Here is a 21,180-nt window from a genome sequence, read left to right as displayed (position 1 = left end):
TGTCAACACAAACCTCAAACGTGACAAAATAAATTGATTATGTGGTACAAATTGCCTACTTTTCATATTCAAAAAATATGTTATTGCCTTAATTCCCAGCTCATGATCGATATTGCTATATAGGGCTTCAACGTCCAAACTTGTCAATATGGTGGTATCAGAAACATTAATACTTCTCAGTTTCGAGACTAGATCTTTGTCATCTTTTATTCATGATACTAAAGTATTGCGAACTATGTTGAGAAAGGCGTTTAGAAGATGGATTGGTCACAGAGGACGAGTTTGAAATTCTTTAAAACCCACAATCAATGATTGCAATGTTTTACGCGCTCCCCAAAGTACACAAGAATATTACCCCTATCCCCGGTCGACCTTTAGTGTCTAGAAATAACAATTTGACAGAAGGCACTAGTAGGTATATAGATGAGATATTGGCATCATTTGTGCATACTTTGCCATCTTTTATTCGTGATACTAAAGATCTAGCCTCGAAACTAAGAGGTATTAATGTCTCTGATACCACCATATTGACAAGTTTGGACGTTGAAGCCCTTTATAGCAATATCGATCATGAGCTGGGAATTAAGGCGATAGTATATCCATATCCCAATGGACGAATCCCGCAAAAGAATGCGTCCTTATGCACACCGGCTAATGGTGGTGTAATTTTTGTAGTATTATTTGCCGTGCCTGGTGGCGCGGATAGTCGGTCCACTGGGGCCTTAAGGGTCGTTATCAAGTAGGTGTTGCTATTTCCCGTTATGTCGCACTCACCCGTGCCTGCGGCTTGAGGAGGGGTTGGAGGCCTTTACTGGGCAACACACTGGGACATATGCACGTCCAGCTTTCCCAAGCTCCTGAGCAGTTCACTACTGGCACTCTGGCTACCTGGTAACACAACCAAGCTATTTTCTCTCTCGAGATTGTGGGTACGTTAAAACAACAAAAAACAGACATATTAAATGTTAGATTTAATATCCAAAAGAAGCACAATGCTTAAAAAGTTACAAATCGAACAATAACAAAAAGTCATACATAAAACAAACAGTCTAATAAAAAGAATGAATAAACCTTACATGACTGGACCATGAGATTTCTTTGCGGGGAAGATGCCACCGAAAAGGTTGTGGTACTGAACGACCATACGCATGTGGTTCTTCTTGACCTGACCTTGATATACGGTAGAAGAGATATTATAATGGGTCTCATCAGACCCCTCACTCCCCCTTCGTCTGAGGTAAGAGGGAGACGGCTTATAATATTTGATTCTAATCCAGTTTTAGTCCTCATTTCTGATGTGGGTCATATTTTTCCAAAGGAACATTCCATAGAAACAATATGGCCGTCATCTATGCATACCACACATGAAAATTATCAATTCACAATTCGGGGAGATATTGCACTCCTGTGGATTGCCAGTTAACAAAACTTTTTCAATATTACCCAAAGGTGCGAATCTGCTCCCCGATCATGGATATATCCATGGATTCTGTAAAACTAAAATTATAATACAAAAAAACTTAAAATATTGTTCTACATTGTCCCAGCTGGGCAGTACAGAGTGACTGCACAAGATGAAAGCACCAGTCCCTGCGTTTAATACCCATGTGCCAGTGGAGGCCTATAGTGACACATCTGCTGGCCCAAATAGTTATCCAACAGTGACAGCTACCTGTTCATTACTCAGTATACAGACTCCATGTCTGCTCTCCATCAGATAACCTGCTTCAATTACCTGTTCACAGTGGGGGTGGAAGACAGTGATCAGATGCTCCCAGGCTTTGAGCTACATAACTCCATATATGACATTCCAAATCAGCCAATAAAATTGTTTTTGATTAGTTAACAATTGAAAATACTCCAAATTCTCCATGGAAAAGCCATGTATGACACTCTAAGGTTTCCCAGGACTATATCCAATGCTTTAACACAAATAGCAAAAAGCTGCATTTTGACATTACTCAGGCTATTTGCGTTACAGCCTAATTGTCACTGGCAGATGACATGGCGCGTGTTACCTCTATATTACTCAATCCATTACTACTAATATTACTGGGACTGTCTGTGGTATTTAAAGTGGCATCTTATTATAAACTGATATCCAGAACTGAATTGGATATCAGAGATAAGACTACACTAACACTTTGTAATGTGGTAGTGTTACGCTCCTGTCCCGCGAGTTCATGCCTCTTTTAATACATGAGAATATCTTGCTGGTTTTGGAAGACGCTGATTAATATTGAATGCTGTGATTTAGTATGTGATTTCCAAGTACAATCCAGATCCTTCTCTACCAGTGACTTTCCTAGTGCATAAGCAGGAACCGCAAGCGGTGGTAGAAGTTCTTGGAGATAGCAAGGAGTTGTAGGATACAATCCGTAGATGAAGATAATGCCAAGCAATCCATCTGCTCTCCGGCAGGATGTCTCTCATTCTCCTTCCTCATTCTGTCTGAATCTCTGTCCCAAGACTGACTCTGTCTCCAGAAGCATGTGTCCTTTCTGCTTCTCTGCGCTCAAGTCTGACTCCTACAAAAACACGTCCCTTCTTCTTCTCTGGGCTCAGCCCCCTAAATGGCAGAACTGCTCTCACCCTCCTCCCACAAAGCTAAGTGTGCATTAGTGGAGGTATCTTTCTCAGGTCGACAACATCACCTGGGTCTACATGTGAGACTCCCTGTGGTGAAGGCTCCGCCGGAACTTCTTTCAACACTTACACAATGGGCCTAGACGATTTTTGAACATTGGTTAGAGGATCCTGATATACTAACACAACACTAACACAACAGCGTCTTCACTATTCGAGTCCTTCAACATCTGCTTCTGCCTTGACCACCAAACACGGAGTTTCAACGGGCTCCCTATCTTGCCACAGCTTGATAAGATTGACTTGACTTGGTACGGTTTTCATCTTCCTGGTTGATGAACCTTGTAGTTCACTTCACCAAGCTTTTGCACAACCTCATAGGTACCTTGCCATTTGGCCAAGAAATTACTCTCCACTGTGGGAACTAGTACAAGGACCCGGTCCCCAGGGCTGAACTGCCTCAGCCTGGCTGACCAGTTGTAGACCCCGGATTGTGCCTCTTGTGCCTGGATGAGATGTCCTTTTATGATGGGCATCACCTTCACAATCTTCTCCTGCAATTGGGTAACGTGCTCAATGACGATCCGATGGGGCGTTACTTCGGCTTCCCAGGTTTCCTTCACTATATCAAGGAGACCCCGAGGATGTCGGCCATACAGAAGTTCTATTGGAGAGAATCCGGTAAAGACTTGTGGAACCTCCTGGATAGAAAACAACAGAGATGGTGGAGACAGTCCCAGTCTCGACCGTCCTTCTCTATGACCTTCTTAAGCATACTCTTCTATCTTTTATTGAACCTTTCCACAAGGCCGTCCATCTGGGGATGGTACACTGATGTTTTCAGTTGTGTAATTTGCAGGGCCTTACACAGGTGCCCCATCACCTTGCTCATAAAGGGTGTTCCTTGGTCGGTCAGGATCTCCCTCGGTAATCTGGTCCAGGAAAAAACGTGTACAAACTTGTGGGCTATACTTTTCACAGAGCAGTTTCTCAAGGAAACCTCTTCAGGGTACCACGTAGCATAGTCAAGGATGACCAATATGTATTGATGCCCATGAGTAAGTTTAACCAGGGGACTGACCAGGCATGGCAGTTCGCTCAAATGGCGCTTCTACGATAGGTAATGGCATGAGGGGACTTTGAAAGTGAGAGGAGGGGCGGTTATCTAGCAGGTGGGACAGGACCTGCAATACTTTAAGATTTCCCGGTGACATCTGGCCCAATAAAACCTCCACATAACTCGTTCTAGAGTTTTGTCCACTCCCATATGGCCACCCAAGACATGTGAATGGACCATGTCCATCATCCTCCGCCTACATGGTCATGGTACCAACAATTGCTCCACTATTTCCTCTCTGACCTTAGTAACCAAGTACAATAAAATAGGGAACCCTGGTGTCGGTCCCTGGCTCTTGTGCTATACCATTTATGACTGTTATATTATTGAACGCCTCCTTTAGAGTTAGGTCACTATATTGGGTGAACCCAAGGTTTTCGCCGGTCACCCCTAACTCAGGAATGTCGGCCTTAGGGGACACTACCTTCTCATATTCCGCAAGGACACAGAAGGGAAACCCGTCAGACTCTGAGAGTGGTGACACTTCTTTAGGGGCGACACATCTCTTAACCGAGACACAAGTCCGAAAACAATCAACAGTCCCGGACTGTGATAATGGAGTGCAATAAGTAATACACCACGCCGACCTTGTGGGACTCAGTACCTTGGGCTGTTTCAATGTCCACTCTGGCCACTGGATAGTCTTTAGCATCATCATGAATGCAACAGACACCAACTTTCTTACCAGCAATCAGCTGGAGAGGAAGTTTGGCCCTCACAAGGGTCACCAAACTCCCTTAATCTAGTCGACTATTCACCTTTACGAGACAAGCTTATGGCCCCTCACTGTGTGGAAAGTTCACACTGCAGGCCAGATAGGTATAGTCTGAACAGCAGCGACCCAGGCTACAGTTCATCTGCTTGGAGGTCAGAGGACAACGGGGGCTATATGACCTAGGCCGTGACATTTCCACCATATAATATCACCAGCTGGGACTTCCGCATAACCTCCTCCGCCTCTTTGGATCTCGGACATTGTTAGAAAAATTAACACTTCTTTACTTTAGGTAAGGGCACGGTGAAGATAGAAGAAAAGCAATCTTGAGTTGTGTGGATAAAACAAAAGCTTATTTAATGTTCATTCAAAAGTTATTACAAAAATGGAAAAGAAATAGTTCATAGCACACAAAAAGAAGTATCAGGTCAAAAAGAGATAGGAAACAATTATAAGTTCTTACGTATCCAGTCTTAGAAGCATGAGATGATCCGTGGTGGAGATTCTCAAGGTATGAGATATCTCCCTCTTCATACAACGGTCTCTGCTTATATACCATCTTGCCCCATAGACATACATTGAAGATTATTTTTACAGTTTCATAACCCAATACGGCGACTTGCTGATATATTAGTAGCTTCTCCATATTAAGGCAAACCTAGTAATGGAATATGTATTTTGACTACGTGCACAGTTACCTCATGTTGGCATATTTTAAACATATGGGTAATGACCTTTAAAAGGATCATTAGTTATCTCCAAATAACCCATATTGACAAGGGCCCTATAGGTTTGACGTACAGAACAGGTGTCTCTGCCAAGATCTTCAAAATAACCCCTGTCTTTCTCTGAAAATATTTAAAACTAAACATGTTTCGAACCAAAGCTTCAAAGTTTCTTATTATGTATTTTTTTTATCATAAGAGATTAATATTTTACAGACATCCCATACCATTTTGGGCCTCCACCCTCTGTTGGGACAGCCAGTATGGAGAGGGTTGACTACCCAAGGAATCTTCGACCCCCTGATACCTTTTGAAAACTCTGATCAGGTCATCGACGTTCCGGGGATCAACCTGGCAACGCAAGTCTGTATTGGCCTCGGAAAGGAGTGCACCAGCCGGTACATTACTATTAGCTCTACCATCTGCGCAGAAGTAGAGGTCTTTGGCTGCAACCATTTTTGGACCAAATGCGGCACATCAAGCATTTGGCAGCGAGGCGGTTTGTCACGGTGATACGCCCAGCAGTGGATCCATTGTCTCCCCCAAGTGCGCAAATAATTCAATTTTATATATTCCTTGGCGTCTTGTAAGGCCAAGTCATAGTAAGCCTTCTGGAGCCCCCCATTAAGTATAACACCAGTACTTTCCCCCATTGCTCTGGCGGGAGTTTCTCCCTCTCGGAGAAAAAATGGTCAAAAAGGCCTCTATGTCGTCATCCTTGGTCATTTTCTGCAGGACTCTCCTTACCGCCTTCCGGATGGAAAAATCATCAGCTGACCTTGGAGTCGAAGCCGCCTCCATGCCACGAACTGCCTCTGCGAGTAAATCAAACTTCTTATTTGTCTCCTGTTGCGTCAGATGTTGTTGGTACTGCTGCTGCAGCTGAGCTTGAACCAGGTGTTTAATCAGGTCCTACATGCTGTCTGAAGTTGCTCCCTGGCTTATGGCCACCTTCACCCAGGACATGCAGTACCTCTGTAGCAGTCACATGTGTTTCCTGGGAATGCTGCCCGCACTTCTAACACCAATTGTGGGAATGCTACTCACTTGATTGCATGGTGAGGTAACACAGGAATGGTTTCCATTTAAATGTCCATGCTGGTATATTGGTGCTTCATAAACCATGCCACAAGCAAAGGAAAATAAACGGCCTTAACACACAGGAGGCCTTCTTATCTCCACACACACAGACCATGTGTCAAACACACAGACTACATTTTACCTTGTGAATCACACCCAAGGGTGAGATATGTGGGCAGCCAGACCCCACCATCTCTCAGGCTGCCCGCAAAACCTGGCCCAGACACAAAAAAACAAGTATCTTAGTACTATGTGCACTACAGCAATACTCCAGGTTTACATCACAGAGGACAACCACCTCTGTGATACATACCTCCCATCAACTATGTGTCCGGAAGCCACATCAAATCATCTTAGACCAAACAAGGAGTTAATGGCTGATACACACGCACACACGTATACAGCCTGTGACAAAGTCACTGGTAGTGTGTCAGAAGGGAGGTATGTTTCGCTGAGACTCTTAGCCTCAGTGATGTGAAAACATGCAAGTTCTCCTACACAAGTAGGTGCAGAGAGAGTTAATAGAACCACATTTACAAGGGAATGTTTTCAGTGGATAACGAAGTGCAGGGAGGGACGTTATCCACCATCCATCCAATCAGGAGAGGGTCTGGGCTTTAAATAGCCAGCCCTCACACTCAGGTGTGTTCAGTACCTGGGGAAAGTTTGCTCCAGGAAGGAGCTAGCATGGGGGTGTGCTGCACCTGTGCAGGCCTAACTGTGTGTGGCCAGACCTTGGCTGAGATACGGAGTGTGCTGCAAGTTTTGTATTTTGTTTTCTCTTTAGCCGAATAGGCTGTGTTTTCTTTATGGACTCCGGGGTAGTTTATGACTGCTAAATAAGCTAACTCGAAAATTTAAAAAGACAGTATCCCGTGTTTTACGTCCGCATACAACCGAGCTTGTTGCTATCCTGCAAGCCATAGTGAGGTAAATGAAGGTGCATAGAAACTGACAGCTTTCTTCATGCACATACACTCCCATCATCATTCATCTTAGTGACCAGAACTCTCTCTATTCAGAGGGTGCAGATAGATAAATCGGGATATATTGATCAGAAGCTTCACGGTCAAGGTGAAGAGACAAAAGCCCCTCAGTCTTGATTTCTAGGACATTTACTTCTTTGTGGATTAATAAAAAGAATGTGTGATTGCTCATTTTTGTCTTTCAGCAGTTGATGGACATCAGCCCCTTGTGTATGAGCTCCTGGATGTCAGGAGACTTAGGAGAACAGTCAGAAGCTCCAAACATGGAGTCTGTCAGCTTCTCCATCTGTGGGCGATCCAGTGTCCTTCACCGTAAATCTCCTGTTTAAGACGGGCCCAAAAGATGTCACTAGGGTTAGGTCGGGTGAGGAGGGAGCGCGCGACTCCGCTAAACCCACACAAAGCTCCTCTCCTTACACATCATATACACACACTGCTCTGCTCCGTACACATGCGGCTCTGCTCCGTACACCTCGTACACGTGCGGCTCCGCTCCGTACACCTCGTACACGCGCGGCTCCGCTCCGTACACCTCTTACACACGCGGCTCCGCTCCGTACACCTCGTACACGCGCTGCTCCGCTCCGTACACCTCGTACACACGCGGCTCCGCTCCGTACACCTCGTACACACGCGGCTCCGCTCCGTACACCTCGTACACACGCGGCTGCGCTCCGTACACCTCGTACACACGCGGCTGCGCTCCGTAAACCTCGTACACGCGCGGCTCCGCTCCGTACACCTCGTACACGCGCGGCTCTGCTCCGTACACCTCGTACACACGCGGCTCCGCTCCGTACACCTCGTACACACGCGGCTCCGCTCCGTACACCTCGTATACACACGGCTCCGCTCCGTTCACCTCGTACACACGCGGCTCTGCTCCTTACACCTCGTACACACGCGGCTCCGCTCCGTACACCTCGTACACACGCGGCTGCGCTCCGTACACCTCGTACACACGCGGCTCCGCTCCGTACACCTCGTACACACGCGGCTCTGCTCCGTACACCTCGTACACACGCGGCTCTGCTACATCCACACTGTAAACCCCTCCTGACCCCACACATAAACTTCAGCTCATCCAGCACCATGACAACCAGCACAGCAGAGTCCTGCATCCACTGAGGCCCCTGATCATGTGACCCCTGACTCCTCCCCTCCTGTGACCTCATCACAGGTCCTGTGCACACAGAGCAGCCATATATGTGGTGGCGGCTCTGCAGGTGGAGGTCGGTGCCGTCTCCATTACTCTCTAGCAGGATTCGGCTTCGGTCTCTTGGACGTCATCTTCTTCTCGTCTTCTTCATGTAGTGAAGGCTCCTCCAGACGTCTCCGGCAGCCGCTCCCTGGATCACGCGCAGCACATTGAGGCCATTAGTGAACGATCCTTTTCCTTTTCTCGTTAATGTGAAGAAATGAGTTTGTTGTGAAATCGCCCAGAAGTGAGAATCTCCCTAATAACAGACGGAGTCCTGTGACCTCACTATAACACCCGTCTCCGGCCGCAGAGCAGAGCGCCCCCCCCCCCCCCGACAGGACTTTGGGGTCTTATATGCTGTTTCCGGACACTTCTTCTAAATTTTAGAAACCTGAAGGGGTTAAAAGAAGTTAAAGAAACTGAAAGTGTGAACAGCGAGTTGTTTTTACATCATTATCTTCCATCTTCTAGAAAATTTACCTTAAACCTTAGTGGATGGAGAAGGACAAGAAGAAGATGGCGGAGAGGATATTCCACCTCACCCTAGAGATCCTCTTCCGGATTACTGGAGAGGTGAGAGATTCTGATGACGTCACATTACATCATTCTTATCTATGGGAATAACAGATGGACAGAACTGGAGAGGTGAGGACTCTGGAAATGTCTGTAGTGAGATTTATTAATGTGTCTCTCCATAACCAGGATTACACAGTAGTGAAGAAGACCTCTAGTGAGCGCTGTCAGGACCCTGTGTCTGAGGGATGGGGAAGACCCCTGAGCCCAATCACGGGACCTCCACCTCACCCCCTGATACATGAGGACATCAATGACCAGAAGATCCTAGAACTCACCTACAAGATGATTGAGCTGCTGACTGGAGAGGTGACACTGCTGGGAATGCTGGGACATTATACAGTAACGTTATGAAGGGATCGGGGGGATGACGGTATCATTGTATGTGTCAGGTTCCTATAAGGTGTCAGGATGTCGCCGTCTATTTCTCCATGGAGGAGTGGGAGTATTTAGAAGAACACAAAGATCTGTACAAGGACGTCACAATGGAGGTTCCTCAGCCCCTCACATCACCAGGTAATAGACAGGACTAAATACACACGGCCTATAATTATCTGTATGTAAAGAATGAATTTAGTCCCTGTATGTGTTTCCTCCAGATCTATCCAGTAAGAGGACAACACCAGAGAGATGTCCCCGTCCTCTTCTTCCACAGGACTGTAAACAAGAAGACCCCAATGTTCCTCAGGATCATCAGGTAGATGGAGAGAAGGTGTCATGAGATCTCCCCTATGATGTGTAGACGGCTGTGAAGGTCTTGTGCTCAGTCTTGTTTTATCCACCAGTATTATATGTTTTACTAGATGGTGGACTGATTCTAACACATCGGGTATTCTAGAATAGGTATGCGGCCGACCGGACGCAATCAGCAGAGCGGTATTTAAATTTGGCGCCAAAATCGCTGATTGGTCGAGGCCGGCAACCGCGACCAATTAGCAAAGCGGTGTTAAAATTTTGCGCCTATATCGCAGATTGGTCATGGCCGGCGGTCGCGACTAATTAGCAGAGCGGGGTTTAAATTTGGCGGCAATAATGGTGATTTGTCACGGCCGCAACTAATCAGCAGAGCGGTGTTTAAATTTGTCGCCAATAATGCTGGTTATTCGTGACCGGTAACCGCGACCAATGACCAGAGCGGTGTTTAAATATGGCGCCAATATCGCTGATTGGTTGCGGCCGGCCACCACGACCAATCAGCATAGCGGTGTTTAAATTTGCTGCCAATATCGCTGATTGGTCACGGCCGGTGGTTGCGACTAATCAGCAGAGTGGTGTTTAAATTTGGCGCCAATATTGCTGATAGGTCGCGGCCGGCCACCGCGACCAATCAGAGCGGAGTTTACATTTGGCGCCAAAATCGCTGTTTTGTCGCGCCCGGCGGTCGCGACCAATCAGCAGAGCGGGGTTTAAATTTTGTGCCAATACTGCTGATTGTTCGCGGCCGGCGACCGCGACCAATCAGCAGAGCGTTGTTTAAATTTGGCACCAAAATCGCTGATTGGTCGTGGTGGCCGGCCGCGGCCAATCAGCAGAGCGGCGTTTAAATTTGCCGCCCATCTCGCTGATTGGTCGCGGTGGCCGGCCGCGACCAATCAGTGTCGTATTAGTGTGGGCCCGTGAGCGGCGCTGCTTGTGCGGCTCCGTATTAGCGAGGATTGGGGAGCGGCGCTGCCTGTGCGGCTCCTTCTGCTGCGAGAAGCCGGGAGATGAGCGGCTGCTCGCAGCAAAAGCATCCCGACCGGCGGCGCCGCTCCCCGGTCCTCCGTTTACACTTGCTGTCGGGAGATCAGCGGGCCAAGCTGCTGATCTTCCGACGTTAGCCGCATGGAGGTCAGCGGCGCCGGTCGGGGTAGTTGTGCTGCTAGCGCCGCTCATCTCCCCCACTGCAGTGTCGCTGACCTCCGTCCGCCAGATGATCCGCTAACGGCCGCCATCTTTTTTCAGAAATCCCGCGGCGCTGATTGGCCACTGCCGGACCAATGAGCAACGCAGGATTTCCAGGACAGACAGACAGACAGACAGACGGGATAAGGCAATTATATAGTAGATACTTGTGTAATGAGAACGGTGGAGATGGCAGGATTAGAGTTGATCATAGATGAGACTTCTCCATCTGTCTGTGACTTTTATCATATTTGTTTCAGGGTGAAGATCTGACCCATATTAATACTACAGAGACATATGTGAGGGGTGATGAGCGGTGTAAAGAGGAGATTCCTACATATGACCACCCAGGTGAGTAGTGACCAGTAGATACAGAGTTTGATCACACAAGTAATTGACGTGCATTTTACTTGCAGATAGATTTGATGCATAACAAAAAAATCTTCTTTTTTTTTCACCTTTTTTGATTAACGCATTTTGGCAGCAGTTTCATTGGTTAAATGGAATTTTATTTGCTGCAGAAAGGCACCATGTCTCCAATTGTAATGTAGTTGTGAGTTGCCAGATTACAGCTGAATGTCAAGAAGAGAGCCGGGTCACACACAGAAGTCAGGCAGGTGGACATCTAAGGCCACGGCCCCACTATCCGTATTTGGTCAGTATTCGGTCACTATTTTTTCACTCCTGCGAAAAAATACTGACCAAATACTGATAGTGGGGCTGTGGTCTAAGCTGGAGAAGCCAAGGTCAATATCTAGCAGCAGTACACTTCCCGGAAGAGCAGTCAAGTGAGAAGCCAAACCGTTTTGTGGTCAACAATAAGTATGTAGGCAGATCTGGAAAGAGATTTAGAAGTAGGGTCCGGTAATCTAGTCAAAACCAGGTAACAGCTTAACTAAAAATTGCTAATAACAGCTTTGTTAATTTGGCACATACACAATGAACTAAGTGACCCTCTGGATTTAGTGCTGCATCTCCACCAGCGGTACCATGGTGTTATGATCTGCAACAAGTACTACAGAAAGATAGGGGAAAGCTGTCCCTACAGTAAGAGTAAGCTGAATCCCTACGATGTAGCGGGCTGCCTGATCCTTGCGAACAGACCCGCCTTAGTCCTCGGCTAGTCTGAACGAAGACCTATAGCATAAAGGGAAGGGGTCCCTAAAAGAACTAAGGACTGGAACAAAAATGGGACACCTCCTGAACAGAGAAAGTTGTTTCAGAACACAAAAGGATAAAGTGACAAAAAGGTACTAGAGGTCCCAGAAGGACCAATCGAACTGACAGAGATAGACACAGAAGCACCTGGCTAGCAAAGCAGTCAAACAACACTGAAGTCCAGCACAGCCAAAAGGGCGGAGCTGGAATATAAAGGCAGATGATCACCTGCCCGCAAAACACAAGATGGAAAAAACAAACAGGAGGGTTCTAACACATGGACTATGTTGCGAAAGCTGGTTAGAAAAGTGACATTGCAGGAGCATGCCAATATAAGAGCATTACATGGTTAGACATGTCTTATATAATACATATAGTTATGGCCGAAAGTATATTTTGGCAAGGTGCTAACAATTTTTTATCTTTTTTTTGCTTTGTTCCAATACACACATTGTAAATAAACATGTGTATAACAGAACATGTGAAATTGCTATAATTTTCTGGGAGAAACACTTCATTTTCTGTAACAGTTTCAAGGGTGCCAACACTTTCGGCCATGACTGTTGTGGTAGATCAGCTCACTCAGCTCTACACTGAGGTAGACACAGGAACACTGTCTCTTTAAAACTTTCAGTGGATCCGCCCGCTCAGGGTTAGCAAAACACCCAGTTCAGTTTAGCAACACAGGAGCGCCTCTCCAGAGACTGAACAACACATGATTCAACAGACTGGCTATTTATATCGTGTCAGGAATTCACAGGATCCCGATTACTCACAGAGACTACCCACTGTGATCTCTTGAGCAAACAGCTCTCTGCTGCGCCCCATCATCCGGACAATTGCACGATTGGCTGACAATCAACATAAGAGGCTGCAGGCCGTTCTCACTAAGTAGTTATCAGCAAGCTAGGAGTGAGCATACGGCATGCACACCACCTTCCAACTCATGGAATATGTGTATATGCCCTCGTACTATCAGTGATAGCCTCACAATAACCCAATTTATATTACTCGCTGCCACCACCGATCAGTTTTAAAATATAATACAGGCATGACCGGACGCCTGCTTTCTGGTAGCGTATGGCTTTGGGGGGAGGGAACGATTACAGAGCAAAAGAAACAGAACTATTACATTTTTTATTTAATCCAAAAGGGAGGCAGTGTTTATGAAAAATATACAAAAGGGTTTACAAAAGGAGACATTTACAGTACAGAATATACAGTTTCACAAAATAAATGGGATTAAAGAAGAACTTACTATACAGATCGCAGAGCCGATTCAGTTTAGCTGGAGGAGAGGCGCTCCAATTGATTTGACCCTTATCGAACGGGAACCCTTGCTTATAGAATATATACCCCCCGGCAATGAGTATGGACCCATCTTCAGCTGGGTCTTTTATGCCGAAGGGTGGACCTACCCACCCCCTCCCCCCTGTGATGACCTCACGTGGGCGGGGCTCCACCCTTCATGTTTTTTTTTTAAAAGCCATCATTTCTGCGATAACTCTTCGCTAGTTGATAGAAGAAGCTCGCAAGTTATACCTTATTTTTTATTACGAATTTACCTTTCTTTAGAGACCACACATGGCATAGCTGCGGTCTGTTATTGTTGTACTTTTGCATTATAGCTCACCAGAAGGGTTCACAGATCCGGAAAAATGTGTATTGTTCCTTAGCTGACACTGCCTCTAAAAATATGTGTCTCATTATTATCGGAAGTATAGAACTTCCGATATTCCATATTTCATCTTGGTGCCGGCAAGACTGCAGATTGAACATATGTGCAAATGGGGATGCCCTGGTGGTGAAAGAGAATTCTTTTGAAGCTAGGAGCTGCATCCTCCTCACACAGGTGTGTATTCATCACAGGCCTCTGCTACTAGGGACTACATTCATATGTTAACTGCCTGGACAATTGCGTTTGCCACCTCTCGTGTGTGTGCTGCAATTTACATGGAGAGCTTCTTTTACTCTGACAGTTGGTCGGTAAGGGAGGGGGGAAGATGGGCTTGGGGAGAGAGATTCTTAATATTTTCTATGACATATCCCAGACCACACCCTGGGGTGGAGATATGGTGAACGACCTCCCACCCACCCTATGGTGGTTCACAAAATACCCAGCTTTTTAAAATTGGCAATTAACCCCTCTCAACACATGGTGTGCTGGAGAAAAACTTCTAGGTTTCAAATCACTGAAGCTAATAGCCTCAGTGAAAGATACCTCTCCTCCAGTACTTTGTCACCAATTCACCTTAATCTCCTCTGCCCAAAGCCAGGGGTTTTGTCACCTTCAGTCACCAAACAGGGAAGTCTGGACAGGGCATCTGCATTACTGTGTAGCTGTCACGGGTGTGTCAGATGTGACAGACAGTCGCCCTGCAGTTGGTTGCAGGAGATCTCTTCATTTGGCATTACAGACACATTTTTAGAAGCTGTCTCACTCTAGGATCCAGCGGCTACCTCCCTCCTGCGTTAATTAACACGCTGACCTTTCAGTTTGCTATAGGTCGGCGCTGGTGATATTCATGTGTTTCCTGTGATGGCTTGGTGCTATTGCAGTCTGCTTACTTCCTCCCTGGTGCTGTGAGGATGTGTTATAATCTCTCTAAAGTCAGCTCAAGCTAAGTTACTTCTCCTATGTCTGTCTCCCCTTGCTGTCTTTAGTTGTTAGTGGGGACTGACTAGCGCTCATCCCCCTTTTCCCTAATCAGGGCCTAGCTTTAGGGAGATACAAGGTTTTAGGTTCCTGATCGGTGATTGGTGAGAAACCAATATAGGGATGGTAGGAAAGACAAGGTGATATCAGATCAGCCTAGAAGGTCTCCATCCCCTCTTTCCTTAGTGTCTGGGCTTCCTTCCCCTTATTCCTTCGTGTACACTTAGTCTTTCCCACACCTTGCATGACAGTAGCTTCCCGAGCCTGTGCTCCACATGAAAACTAAAGTCCTGGAGGGTTAGAAACCACCTAGTCACCTGGGCATTCTTCTCCTTTCTTTCCCTCATCCATCTCAGGGGCGCATGATCTGACAATAGCCTGAATGTCTGGCCTAACAGGTAATGGCTCAGGATGTCAATTGCCCATTTGATGGCCAGGCACTCATTTCCCACGATGGTGTAGTTTTTCTCACAGGCAAAAAGTTTTCTGCTTGAGTACAGGATGGGATGTTCCTCCCTGTTAACTTCTTGGGACATCACAGCTCCCAACCTGACCTCTGAGGCGTCCGTCTGGACCACAAATTCCTTACTGAAGTCTGGTGCGATCAAGACCAGCAGCTTACACAGGGTGAGCTTCAATTCTTGGAACGCCATCTCTGCTTTAGAAGACCATTTGACCATCGACTTCTTCGTGCTTTTAAGAAGGTCTGTGAGGGGTGCGGCTATCATTGTGAAATTCTGGATAAATCGACGATGGTATCCCACAATTCCAAGAAACGCCCACACCTGTTTTTTGGAGACCAGTTGCGGCCAATTCAGGATTGCCTCTACCTTATTTACTTGTGGCTTGATTTCGCCCCTTCCAACTATATAGCCCAAGTATTTTGCCTCTTTTTTTCCTATGGCGCACTTCTTTGGGTTTATAGTAAACCCTGCCTTCCTCAGCGTATCCAGTACCGCTTCAACCTTCTGCAGGTGACTTTCCCAATCCAGACTGAAGATCACAATGTTGTCCAAAGAAGCTGCGGCATACTTTTTGTGAGTGGCTAGGACCTAGTCTATAGCCCTCTGGAAGGTAGCTGGGGTTCCCTGCATACAGAATGGCATCCTGGTGTACTGAAAGCACCCGTCAGAAGTAAGGCCGTCTTCTCCTTGGCACTTGGGGACAGGAGAATTTGCTAGTACCCTTTCGTTAGATCCAGGGTGGTGATGTATCTGGCTGGTTCTAGCCTCTCAATGAGCTCATCCATGCGGGGCAACGGATACGTGTACTTGGAAACCTCATTTAGCTTCCTGTAATCATTTCAAAAGCATCACTCGTCATCTGGCTTCGGCACTAGGATAACCCCTCAGTAACCTCTTAGGACCTCGGACTCTCCCCATTTGTGACTTTACCCTCTTCTGAGATTCGGGCTCTTTCGGGGTACCCCAGTATGGGGATGCAACACCGCCCAGCTTCCTTAGGGACCTCTCGATCACCTGGTACCTCTCCACTAAGCCCACCAGGTTGTCCGCATTCCGGGTGTCTCCCTGGACAACCCAGGTCTGCACCGGCCTAGGAAGGGAGTGAACAAATCTGTCCATGACAACCTGCTCGACGACCTGGGCTGGAGTGGAGGACTCCGGCTGCAGCCATTTCTGTACAAGATGCAGTAGATCGAACATTTGGGAGCAAGGGAGTTTATCACCATAATACGCCCTGTTTTGAACCCTTTGTGCTCTGATCCACAGTCACTCCAGCACTTCAATTTGGCATACTCCTGTGCATCCTGTAATGCCAGGCCATAATAAGCCTTATGGGGCTCACCAGTTAGCTGGGGCGCCAGCACCTCCACTCACTGCTCCTGTGGCAGCTTCTCATGCTCTGCTACCCATTCAAAAACAGTCAAAAATGCCTCCCCTGGGGTCATTTTTCCATGGCTCGTCTTACTGCTTTCCAGATGTACGAGTCATTACCTGGACTTGGGGAGGGTCTGCTGGCCTCCCACAAATGGCCTCTGCGAGGAGTTCCATCTGCCGCATAAGCACCTCCTGTTGCTGTCGCTGCTGCTGTTGGAGCTGCTGTACCAACAGTTTGTTTCCTGTTGTGCCAACTGCTGCTGTTGATTTACTTGCTGTTGCTGTTGATGCTGCTGTTGTTGGACCTGGTGTTTGATAAGCTCCTCCGTGCTGTCTGTTGCCATTTTCTGATTTATGGCCGCCTTTACCCAGGACATACGGTTTGTCCACAGCCGCCACACGTGTTCCTGGATCATTGCCTGCATTCGAACGCCGCCTGTGGTAGATCAGTTTACTCAGCTGCACACTGAGGTAGACAAAGGAACTCTGTCTCCTTTAAAACTTTCAGTGGTTTATTCAAGCATGGCATAAACCAATGTAAAGTCTAACGGGAAAGCAAAATAAAATATATAGCACAGTCTATATGTCTGCAGGGATCCGACCACTCAGGGTTTACAAACACACCCTGTTCTGTTTAGCATCAGATGAGTGCCTCTCTGGAGTTAGCTTCTCCAGACACCCTGAACAGCTAAATATTCCAAAGGATGGTTATATCCCAGACCACACCCTGAGGTGGAGATATGGTGAATGACACAGTGTGCTGGAGAAAAACTTCTAGGTTTCAAATCACTTAAGCTAATAGCCTCAGTGAAACATATCTCTCCTCCAGTACTTTGTTAGTGACTTTGTCACACTGTATGTAGAGAGGTGTGAAACAATATAGAGATTAAAAAAACACTTTATTAGATTCCAATTGAAAACACATAAAAATACAAAAAGCCATTGAAGAGGGATAAATATAATCACAAAAAGACAATGGAATGGGGCACCTGGATGAGCCCTGGATAAGTCCTAAGCATACAGCCTTGAAGGGGTATTCCCATCTCCAAAATCCTATCCCAAAATATAGTAGGAAGAATAATAATGATAATAATAATAATTATACTTTGATTTGTATAGAAGTATTTATAGAGAAATGTTATAAAATATAAGGCATTGATATTGAAAAATAATAAAATCACTTGTATTCTTGGCAGATGACTGTGGTGTCAAACCAGATACCCATGAAAAGCGTGCCATTATTCCAGCTATACCTCCAGCCCTTCAGTCATCTGAGCCTTTTCAATCCGTCATCTATTTGGATTCATCACAGACTGTTAAGCAAAATGAAAGCCAGAGAAGGGATGTCGAACATCAAATAATGTCCACAGAGAAGAAACCATTTTCCTGTTCAGAATGTGGGAAATGTTTTAACCATAAGTCAAATTTACTTATACATTACAGAAGTCACACAGGGGAGAAACCATATTCATGTCCAGAATGTGGAAAATGTTTCAAGCACAAATCACATTTCCGTGGTCATCAGCGAATTCACACAGGAGAGAAGCCATTTTCATGTTCAGAATGTGGGAAATGTTTTAACCATAAGTCAAATTTGCTTACACATTACAGAATTCACACAGGGGAGAAGCCATATTCATGTTCAGAATGTGGGAAATGTTTTATCCAGAAACCAGATCTTCTTAAACATCAGAGAACTCACACAGGAGAGAAGCCATATTCATGTTCAGAATGTGGGAAATGTTTTAGGCAGAAATCATATTTCCTTATACATCAGCGAATTCACACAGGAGAGAAACCATATTCATGTTCAGAATGTGGGAAATGTTATAATTTGAATTCAAAACTTGTTGCACATCAGAGAACTCATACAGGGGAGAAACCATTTTTATGTTCAGAATGTGGGAAATGTTTTACACAGAAATCAGATCTTTTTAAACATCAGAGAATTCACACAGAGGTGAAGCCATATTTATGTCCAGAATGCGGAAAAGGTTTTAACCACAAATCAGATCTTTTTAAACATCAAAAAATTCACACTGGAGAGAAGCCATATTCATGTTCAGAATGTGGGAAACGTTATTCTCGGAAATCATATCTTCTTCATCATCTAAAAACTCATGTAGGGATATAGTAATTTCCTTGTTTATTAAAATCATTTCATTGGCAAATTTTACAAAAAAAAAATCCAACAGTTACAGTGAGATTAAAGTCACAGTTTTAGAAGAGAAAGAGAAACCATTTTCAGCACTAAATGATTATTATGAAATAGAGATGAGCGAATTTTCCATTAGTCTGTGTCATGAAAACCACTACTGCTGCCACCAGTTTGTGACAAACTCCACTCAATCACAACACACATTCCTTGGATGCGCCCGAAAAGGGGGACTCCGCTTCCCACTTACTCGTCCACTCATGTATCGCATGGGGCCAACAGTGAGCTAAGCGCACCATACAGATGGTCCACACATCTATGCCATCCTTTATGCTGCTTTAAGGGTGTGACAGAGACTGCCTCTGAAGACCACAATTGTATTGTGAATACTAATATGCGGTTGCATTGTGTTTTTATGGTGTAATGTAAAATGCATAGAGTGTTATAGGTGCAGATACTGCTGTGTGGGTACTGTATTGGTAATGCTTAAAGTAACCTGGTACACTCAGCTAAGGGGTAGGGAAAGTGAAGAACATAGTTTAGGGCTTAGTTATTGATAGATAAGAGCATTAGAGCAGATAGGCGGTGGTGGGACTAATAGTGTGCAGTATATAGGTATAGGTTAGGATACAGTTAAATGTTTGGGACCAGACCAGCATTAGAGGGGGTGAGTCAAGCAAAAATGGAAATCACTTCCTGGTTTAGTTAGAGAAAGTGTGAGGTTCATGTTAAGTTAAGGTTCAAGCTGCAGTGAGCTGGGGGCACGTGGAGTTGATATCTTTCTGGCAGCAGGAGGTCGTACCAAATTTCCTACGGAAATTCCTGCAACGTATGGGGCCTACGGCCCGAAATAGGCACTGAGAGGTGTACCTTAATCCATTCTATACAGAGGAAGCCGGAGGGGGAAATGTAACGGATCTCAGGAGTGCTGTGGTGCCGGATGGGAAATCTCTGGGGCTAACAGGAGGATCAAGTAGGGATAGTCCGAGCTGAACGTAAGCTAGAGCTTGAAATGTACTATGTTGATGGAACTGGAAAGTGCTGTGCCCGAAACTGCGTGTTATAGACTGTTGTATCTGAGCTGTCCTGTAAAATTGACCTTATTATAACAAACCAGTTGTCCCCTGATGTGTGTGCAGCTGATCCTGGACCTAAGGACGTGGATACAGCGGAGGCCTCTGGCCTACATGTGATTGCAAAGCAAACTTCACAGCACACTACATATGGACTGGGACACTGTTTGTTTGTGAGGTGCCAGGGCGTCGAGAAGCAGCAGCTTGCCCACGGCTACCGCCGTATGAACCATGCACTGCCACCACTAGCTGTTTTACAACGCCAGCAAGACACATTTACTGGGCAACACAGTGGTACACATTCATACCCAGCTTTCCCAAGCTCCTGAACAGTTCACTACTTGCCCTCTGGCTACCTGGTAACACAACCAAGCTATTTTCTCTCCCCAAGATCGTGGGTACTTAATGCAACTAAAAGCAAACTTATTAAATGTTAGATTTGTTATCCAAATGAAACACAGTGCATAAAAAAGTTATAAGTCGAGCAATAAAAAAAGTCATTGTGAAGTCTTCCATGGGCTTAATACCACTCAGACAACACAGGGTGAGGGTAAAACAGTTTGGCAATACTTTATTGAACCACCAAACAGGCAAATACCCAAGATGGTACAACATTACACAGTCCTCATCCGCTGGCCCGCCTGGGATAGAACAGCTGCGACTACCTCAACCAGTGGCCCCACGCTTCTGGCGGGCCCCCACAGAGAGAAGGTAGTGGCATGCTTAGGAAGCTAGCAGTCCATAGAGGTACAAGGCCAGAAGACCTCAGGGTCCCACCATGGCCTCCCCAAGAGTTTCCATGGGGCCAGATGACTGGCTGATCCCAATCTGGCTTCTCCGAATGTCTCCATGGGTTCCAGGCGACCAGGGGGAAACCCCAAACAACATATCCATGGGGCCAGGTGACTTTATCGTCCCAACCTGGTCTCCCCAAATGTATCCATGGGCTCTCTGATGGCCAGTGGAGCAGATCCGCATCTTTCCAGTGAGGGCCATATACCCTTAGGTGGAATCATGTAGAATCCAAATCTGTGCCTCTTTGGATGGAGCCACCATGCTATCCATCTACTGTCCTGAAGGATGCCTCTCATTTTCCTTGTAAAGTCTTTCTGATTCTGCTTGCAGCGCTACAGACATCCCTGATTATATTTACCTCTGTGTAAGATCATCATTCACAGATCGGGGGGAAAGGTGCAGTGCTAAGGTCTCATTGTTTGAGCATTTAATGAATTTATGCAGTTTGTCCTACTGTTTTGTGAGTCAACAAGCCACAGGGTCCACACAATGGTTAATCCACATATTTAGCAAACATTCATTGTTCTACGCTGAGTCATTATCTTCCTTGACCGGCCATAGAAATACACATACATTTACAAATCAACACAAAAATAATAGTGTTTTTCTCTTGGATTAACAAATCAAAACGTCTGGCT

The 21,180-nt window shown here is 45.9% G+C and overlaps 1 pseudogene; it reads left to right on the top strand.

Moving 5' to 3' along the window:
- LOC141204939 (uncharacterized) overlaps positions 1–20,262 on the top strand; it is a 163,045-nt pseudogene extending 142,783 nt beyond the window's left edge.
- The last annotated feature ends 918 nt before the right edge of the window (positions 20,263–21,180 follow it).

Source organism: Phyllobates terribilis, unplaced genomic scaffold (assembly GCF_046119375.1).
Source record: "Phyllobates terribilis strain yellow unplaced genomic scaffold, ASM4611937v1 Scaffold_136__1_contigs__length_4911898, whole genome shotgun sequence".
Taxonomy (NCBI): domain Eukaryota; kingdom Metazoa; phylum Chordata; class Amphibia; order Anura; family Dendrobatidae; genus Phyllobates; species Phyllobates terribilis.
The sequence above is the reverse complement of the archived record's forward strand: the minus strand, read 5'-3'. Positions and strand labels throughout refer to the sequence as shown.